At 38.8% G+C, this 7,423-nt stretch overlaps 1 non-coding gene across 1 annotated transcript; it reads left to right on the top strand.

Annotated features, from left to right (window-relative positions):
* Positions 1-390: 390 nt before the first annotated feature.
* LOC148555112 (small nucleolar RNA R71) lies at positions 391-498 on the top strand. Its single transcript, XR_015886995.1, has one exon. It is a non-coding gene; the product is annotated as a small nucleolar RNA R71 (small nucleolar RNA).
* Positions 499-7,423: the final 6,925 nt, after the last annotated feature.

Here is a 7,423-nt window from a genome sequence, read left to right on the forward strand (position 1 = left end):
TCCCATGTAATTCACCTCTGCTATTGCAGGGTTCTCAGGATCATAAGCTTCTTCTTCAGAAGATGCTTCTTTAGTACTGTTGGATGTATCTTGCAATCCATTCAGACTCTGAGAAATCATATTGACTTGCTGAGTCAATATTTTATTCTGAGCCAATATGGTATTCAGAGTATCAATTTGAAGAACTCCCTTCCTCTGAGGCATCCCATTACTCACAGGATTCCTTTCAAAAGTATACATGAACTGGTTATTTGCAACCATGTCAATTACTTCCTGAGCTTCTGCAGGCATTTTCTTTAGGTGAATGGATCCACCTGCAGAATGGTCCAATGACATCTTTAATAATTCAGACAGACCATCATAGAATATATCCAGGATGGTCCATTCTGAAAGCATGTCAGAAGGACACTTTTTGGTCAGTTGCTTGTATCTCTCCCAAGCTTCATAGAGGGATTCACCTTCTTTCTGTTTGAAGGTTTGAACATCCACTCTAAGCTTGCTAAGCTTTTGAGGAGGAAAGAACTTGGCTAAGAAAGCCGTGACCAGCTTATCCCAAGAGTTCAGGCTATCTTTAGGTTGAGAGTCCAACCATATTCTAGCTCTGTCTTTTACAACAAATGGGAAAAGCATAAGCTTGTAGACCTCGGGATCAACCCCATTGGTCTTAACAGTATCACAGATTTGCAAGAATTCAGTTAAGAACTGAAAAGGATCTTCTGATGGAAGTCCATGAAACTTGCAATTCTGTTGCATCAGAGAAACTAATTGAGGCTTTAGCTCAAAATTGTTTGCTCCAATGGCAGGGATTGAGATGCTTCTTCCATGTAAGTTGGAATTCGGTGCAGTAAAGTCACCAAGCATCTTCCTTGCATCTCCACCATTGTTATTATTTTCGGCCATGTCTCATTCTTTTTCGAAAATTTCTGTCAGGTTCTCTCCAGAGAGTTGTGCTTTAGCTTCCCTTAGCTTCCTCTTCAGAGTCCTTTCAGGTTCAGGATCAGCTTCAACAAGAATGTTCTTATCCTTGTTCCTACTCATATGAAAAAGAAGAGAACAGAAAAGAAAATATGGAATCCTCTATGTCATAGTATAGAGATTTCTTATGTGAGTATAAAAGGAGAAGAATAGAAGGAGGAGAAGAGAAAAACACGAACACAGAGAAGAAGATGGGGTTCGAATTATGAGTAGAAGAGAAGTGTTAGTAGATAAATAAATAAATAGAATGAGATGAGAGAGGGGGGAGAAAATTCGAATTTAATTTAAAAAATAAAAGAAAAATATTTTTGTTTTTATTTTAAAATGCAGTTAGAGTTTGAAAATTAAGAAAATGAGTAAAATTAAAATTAAAAATTAAAACAATTAGTTAGTTAGAAAAAATTTTGAAAAAGTGGATAGGAGTTTTCAAAAATTAGAGAGAGAAAATTAGTTAGGTGGTTTTGAAAAAGATATGATTGAAATAGAAAACTTTAAAAAAAAACAAAAAAATTCCAGTAGTTAATTGAAAAAGATTTGAAAATCAAATTTGAAAGGGTGAGAAGTTAGAAAAGATTTTGAAATTGATTTTGAAAAAGATATGATTGAAATTGAAAAAGATATGATTGAAAATCATTTTGAAAAAGATTTGAATTGGAAATTAAAAAGATTTGATCTTTGAAAATTGAAATTGATTACTTGACTAACAAGAAACAAAAAGATATGATTTTAAAATTTAAAGATTGAACCTTTCTTACTAGGCAAGTAACAAACTTAAAATTTTTTTGAATCAATCACATTAATTGTTAGTAAAGATTTTGAAAAATATGGAATAAAATAAGAAAAAAAATTTTGAAAATCAATTTGAATTTTCGAAAATATGAAAGAAAAATGAAATAGATTTGATTTTTAAAAAAGATTTGAAAAAGATAGAAATTTTAAATTGAAAATTTGATTTGACTCATAAGAAACAACTAGATTTTAAAAATTTTTGAAAAAGTCAACTCAAATATTTGAATTTTATGAGAAGAAAAAGGGAAAGTGGTGCACGAAATTGTGATCTCCAGGCTCGAACAAATCCTGGTAATGGCTCCAAAGCTTGGTGCTCTGATCTTAATTCATAATTGTCACAACTTCGATACAACTAACCAGCAAGTGCACTGGGTCGTCCAAGTAATACCTTACGTGAGTAAGGGTCGAATCCCACGGAGATTGTTGGTATGAAGCAAGCTATGGTCACCTTGTAAATCTCAGTCAGGCAGATATGAAGTGATAAGGGTGTTTTCGAATAATAAATAAAAGAAGGGATAGAAATACTTATGTAATTCATTGATAGGAATTTCAGATAAGCGAATGGAGATGCTTTTCGTTCCTCTGAACCTCTGCTTTCCTGCCATCTTCATCCAATCAGTCTCACTCCTTTCCATGGCTGGCTTTATGTGATACATCACCACTGTCAATGGCTACTTTCGGTCATCTCTCGGGAAAATGATCCAATGCCCTGTCACGGCACGGCTAATCGTCTGGAGGCATCACCCTTGTCAATGGCTTCATCTTATCCTCTCAGTGAATAATATGCTCACGCACCCTGTCACGGCACGGCTATTCATCTGTCGGTTCTCGATCATGCTGGAATAGGATTTACTATCCTTTTGCGTCTGTCACTAACGCCCTGCAATCGCGAGTTAGGAGCTCGTCACAATCATTCAATCATTGAATCCTACTCGGAATACCACAGACAAGGTTTAGATCTTCCGGATTCTCTTGAATGCCGCCATCATTCTAGCTTACGCCACGAAGATTCTGGTTAGGAGATCTAAGAGATATTCATTCTAGCTTAATTCATGTAGAACGGAAGTGTTTGTCAGGCACGCGTTCATAAGGGAGAAGGATGATGAGCATCACACATAATCATCACCTTCATCACGTTCTTGGGTGCGAATGGATATCTTAGAAGCGAAATAAGAAGAATTGAATAGAAAACAGTAGTACTTTGCATTAGTCTTTGAGGAACAGCAGAGCTCCACACCTTAATCTATGGAGTGTAGAAACTCTACCGTTAAAAATACATAAGTGAAGGTCCAGGCATGGCCGAGATGGCCAGCCCCCTAAAACGTGATCAAAGGATCATAAGGTAATCCCAAGATGTCAAATACAATAGTAAGAGGTCCTATTTATAATAAACTAGCTACTAGGGTTTACATGAGTAAGTATTTGATGTATAAAACCACTTCCGGGGCCCACTTGGTGTGTGTTTGGGCTGAGCTTAAGTGTTGCACGTGCAGAGGCCATTTGTGGAGTTGAACGCCAGTTTCTGTGCCAGTTTGGGCGTTCAACTCTGGTTTTGGATCCTTTTCTGGCACTGGACGCCAGATTTGGGTAGAAAGCTGGCGTTGAACGCCAGTTTACGTCGTCAATTCTTGGCCAAAGTATAAACTATTATATATTTCTGGAAAGCCCTGGATGTCTACTTTCCAACGCAATTGGAAGCGCGCCATTTCGAGTTCTGTAGCTCCAGAAAATCCACTTTGAGTGCAGGGAGGTCAGAATCCAACAGCATCAGCAGTCCTTTTTCAACTTCTGAATCTGATTTCTGCTCAAGTCCCTCAATTTCAGCCAGAAAATACCTGAAATCACAGAAAAACACACAAACTCATAGTAAAGTCCAGAAATGTGAATTTAACACAAAATCTATTAAAAACATCCCTAAAAGTAACTAGATCCTACTAAAAATATACTAAAAACAATGCCAAAAAGCGTATAAATTATCCGCTCATCACAACACCAAACTTAAATTGTTGCTTGTCCCCAAGCAACTGAAAATCAAAATAGGATAAAAAGAATAGAATATACTATAAATTCCAAACTATCAATGAAACATAGCTCCAATCAAATGAGCGGGACTTATAGCTTTTTGCCTCTTGAATAGTTTTGGCATCTCACTTTATCCATTGAGGTTCAGAATGATTGGCATCTATAGGAACTTCAGATTTCGAATAGTGTTATTGACTTTCTTAGTTCAGTATGATGATTCTTGAATACAGCTTCTTTATGAGTCTTGGCCGTGGCCCTAAGCACTTTGTTTTCCAGTATTACCACCGGATACATAAATGCCATAGACACATAATTGGGTGAACCTTTTCAGATTGTGACTCAGCTTTGTTAAAGTCCCCAATTAGAGGTGTCCAGGGTTCTTAAGCACACTCTTTTTTTTTTGCTTTGGACCTTGAGTTTAACCGCTCAGTCTCAAGTTTTCACTTGACACCTTCACGCCACAAGCACATGGTTAGGGACAGCTTGGTTTAGCCGCTTAGGCCAGGATTTTATTCCTTTAGGCCCTCCTATCCACTGATGCTCAAAGCCTTGGAATCCTTTTTATTTGTCCTTGCCTTTTGGTTTTAAGGGTTATTGGCTTTTTGCTCTTGCCTCTTGGTTTTAAGAGCTTTTGGCTTTTTCTGCTTGCTTTTTCTTTTTCTTTCTATTTTTTTTTCGTCTAAATTTTTTTTTTCTGCAAGCTTTGTTCTTTGCTGCTTTTTCTTGCTTCAAGAATCATTTTTATGATTTTTCAGATTATCAAATAACATGTCTCCTAGTCATCATTCTTTCAAGAGCCAACATATTTAACATTCTTAAACAACAACTTCAAAAGACATATGCACTGTTCAAGCATACATTCAGAAAACAAGAAGCATTGTCACCACATCAATATAATTAAACTAAGTTCAAGGATAAATTCAAAACTCATGTACTTCTTGTTCTTTTGATTTAAAACATTTTTTTTTAAGAGAGGTGATGGATTCATAGGACATTTATAACTTTAAGACATAGTTACTACTACTAATGATCATGTAATGAAGACACAAACATAGATAAGCACATAACATAGAAAATGAAAAAACAGAGAAAGTAAGAACAAGGAATGAGTCCACCTTAGTGATGCCCTTGAGCTCTTCTATGTCTCTTCCTTGTCTTTGCTGCTCCTCCTTCATTGCTTTTAGATCTTCTCTGATTTCATGAAGGATGATGGAGTGCTCTTGATGTTCCACCCTTAGTTGCTTCCAATAATTGTGTGGAAGAAAATGTATCCCCTGAGGTATCTCAGGGATCTCTTGATTTGCAGTCAAATGTTCTACCACTGAGCTATAGATCCTTTACATAATTGTTTTACCACACCAAACTTAGAATGTTGCTTGCCCTCGAGCAAAAGAAGAAGGAATAGATGAAGAAGAAGATGTGGAAATAAAAACTAGGATTATGAGGAGGTAAAGTGGGGATCCTGTGGGGTCCACAGATCCTGAGATGATCCTGTGGTGTCCACAGATCCTGAGGTGTCAAGGATTTATATCCCTGCACCCATTAGGCATGTAAAATGCCTTTGCACACAACTCTGGGCGTTCAGCGCCAGGTTGGTGGCCATTTTGGGCGTTCAACGCCCATTTGTCTGCCATTTCTGGCGTTGAACGCCAGAACCATATCTGTTCTGGCGTTCAGCGCCCATAAGATGCCTATTTTGGGCGTTCAGCGCCAGAACCATGCTCTGTTCTGGCGCTGAACGCCAGACAGATGCTCCTCCAGGGTGTGATTTTTCTTCTGCTGTTTTTGATTCCGTTTTCAATTTTTATATTTATTTTGTGACTCCACATGATCATGAACCTAAGAAAACATGAAAAACAAGAATGATAGGGTTAGATAAATAAACATTGGGTTGCCTCCCAACAAGCGCTTCTTTAATGTCAATAGCTTGACAGTGGGCTCTCATGGAGCCTCACAGATGTTCAGAGCATTGTTGAGACTCTCTAACACCAAACTTAGAGTTTGGATATGGGAGTTCAACACCAAACTTAGAGTTTGGTTGTGTCCTCCCAACACCAAACTTAGAGTTTGACTGTGGGGGCTCTGGTTGACTCTGCTTGGAGAGAAGCTTTTTCTGCTTCCTCTCCATGGTTGCAGAGGGAGATCCTTGAGTTTTAAACACAAGGGAGTTCTCATTCCATTGAAGGAATATTTCACCTCTGTCAACATCAATCACAGCTCTTGCTGTGGCCAGGAAAGGTCTTCCTAGGATGATGGATTCATCCTCTTCCTTTCCAGTATCCAGGACTATGAAATCAGCAGGGATGTAAAGGCCTTCAACCTTTACTAACACGTCCTCTACTTGTCCATAAGCCTGTTTTCTTGAGCTGTCTGCCATCTCTAATGAGATTTTAGCAGCTTGCACCCCATAGATTCCCAGTTTCTCTATTACAGAGAGGGGCATGAGGTTTATTCCTGAACCAAGGTCACACAGAGCCTTAAAGACCATGGTGCCTATGGTGCAGGGTATTATGAACTTTCCAGGATCCTGTCTCTTCTGAGGCAATGTCAGTTGATCCAGATCACTTAGTTCATTGATGAATAAGGGAGGTTCAACTCCCCAAGCATCAATGCCAAACAATTTGGCTTTCAGCTTCATGATTGCACCAAGAAACTTGGCAGTTTGCCCTTCAGTGACATCCTCATTCTCTTCAGAAGAGGAATACTCATCAGAGCTCATGAAGGGCATAAGGAGGTTCAATGGAAGCTCTATGGTCTCTAGATGAGCCTCAGAGTCCTTTGGTTCCTCAGAGGGAAGCTCCTTATTGATCACTGGACGTCCCAGGAGGTCTTCCTCCTTGGGATTCACGTCCTCTCCTCTCCTCACAGGTTCGGCCATGGCGCTTATGTCAATGGCCTTGCACTCTCCTTTTGGGTTCTCTTCTGTATTGCTTGGGAGAGTACTAGGAGGGATTTCAGTGATCCTTTTACTCAGCTGGGCCACTTGTGCTTCCAAATTTCTAATGGAAGACCTTGTTTCATTCATGAAACTTACAGTGGCCTTAGATAGATCAGAGACTAGATTTTCTAAATTAGAAGCATTTTGTTCAGAGTTCTCTGTCTGTTGCTGAGTTGATGATGGAAAAGGTTTGCCATTGCTAAACCTGTTTCTTCCACCATTATTAAAGCCTTGTTGGGGCTTTTGATCCTTCCATGAGAAATTTGGATGATTTCTCCATGATGAGTTATAGGTGTTTCCATAAGGTTCACCTAAGTAATTTACCTCTGCTATTGCAGGGTTCTCAGGATCATAGGCTTTTTCTTCAGAAGATGCCTCTTGAGTACTGTTGGATGCAGCTTGCATTCCATTCAGACTCTGAGAGATTATATTGACTTGCTGAGTCAATATTTTATTCTGAGCCAATATGGCATTCAGAGTATCAACTTCAAGAACTCCCTTCTTCATAGGCGTCCCATTACTCACAGGATTCCTTTCAGAAGTGTACATGAACTGGTTATTAGCAACCATGTCAATGAGTTCTTGAGCTTCTGCAGGCGTTTTCTTTAGGTGAATGGATCCACCTGCAGAGGTGTCCAATGACATCTTAGATAACTCAGACAGACCATCATAGAATATATCCAGGATGGTCCATTCTGA

The sequence above is a fragment of the Arachis ipaensis genome, chromosome B6 (genome assembly GCF_059453495.1).
Source record: "Arachis ipaensis isolate K30076 ecotype BB chromosome B6, ASM5945349v1, whole genome shotgun sequence".
NCBI lineage: Eukaryota > Viridiplantae > Streptophyta > Magnoliopsida > Fabales > Fabaceae > Arachis > Arachis ipaensis.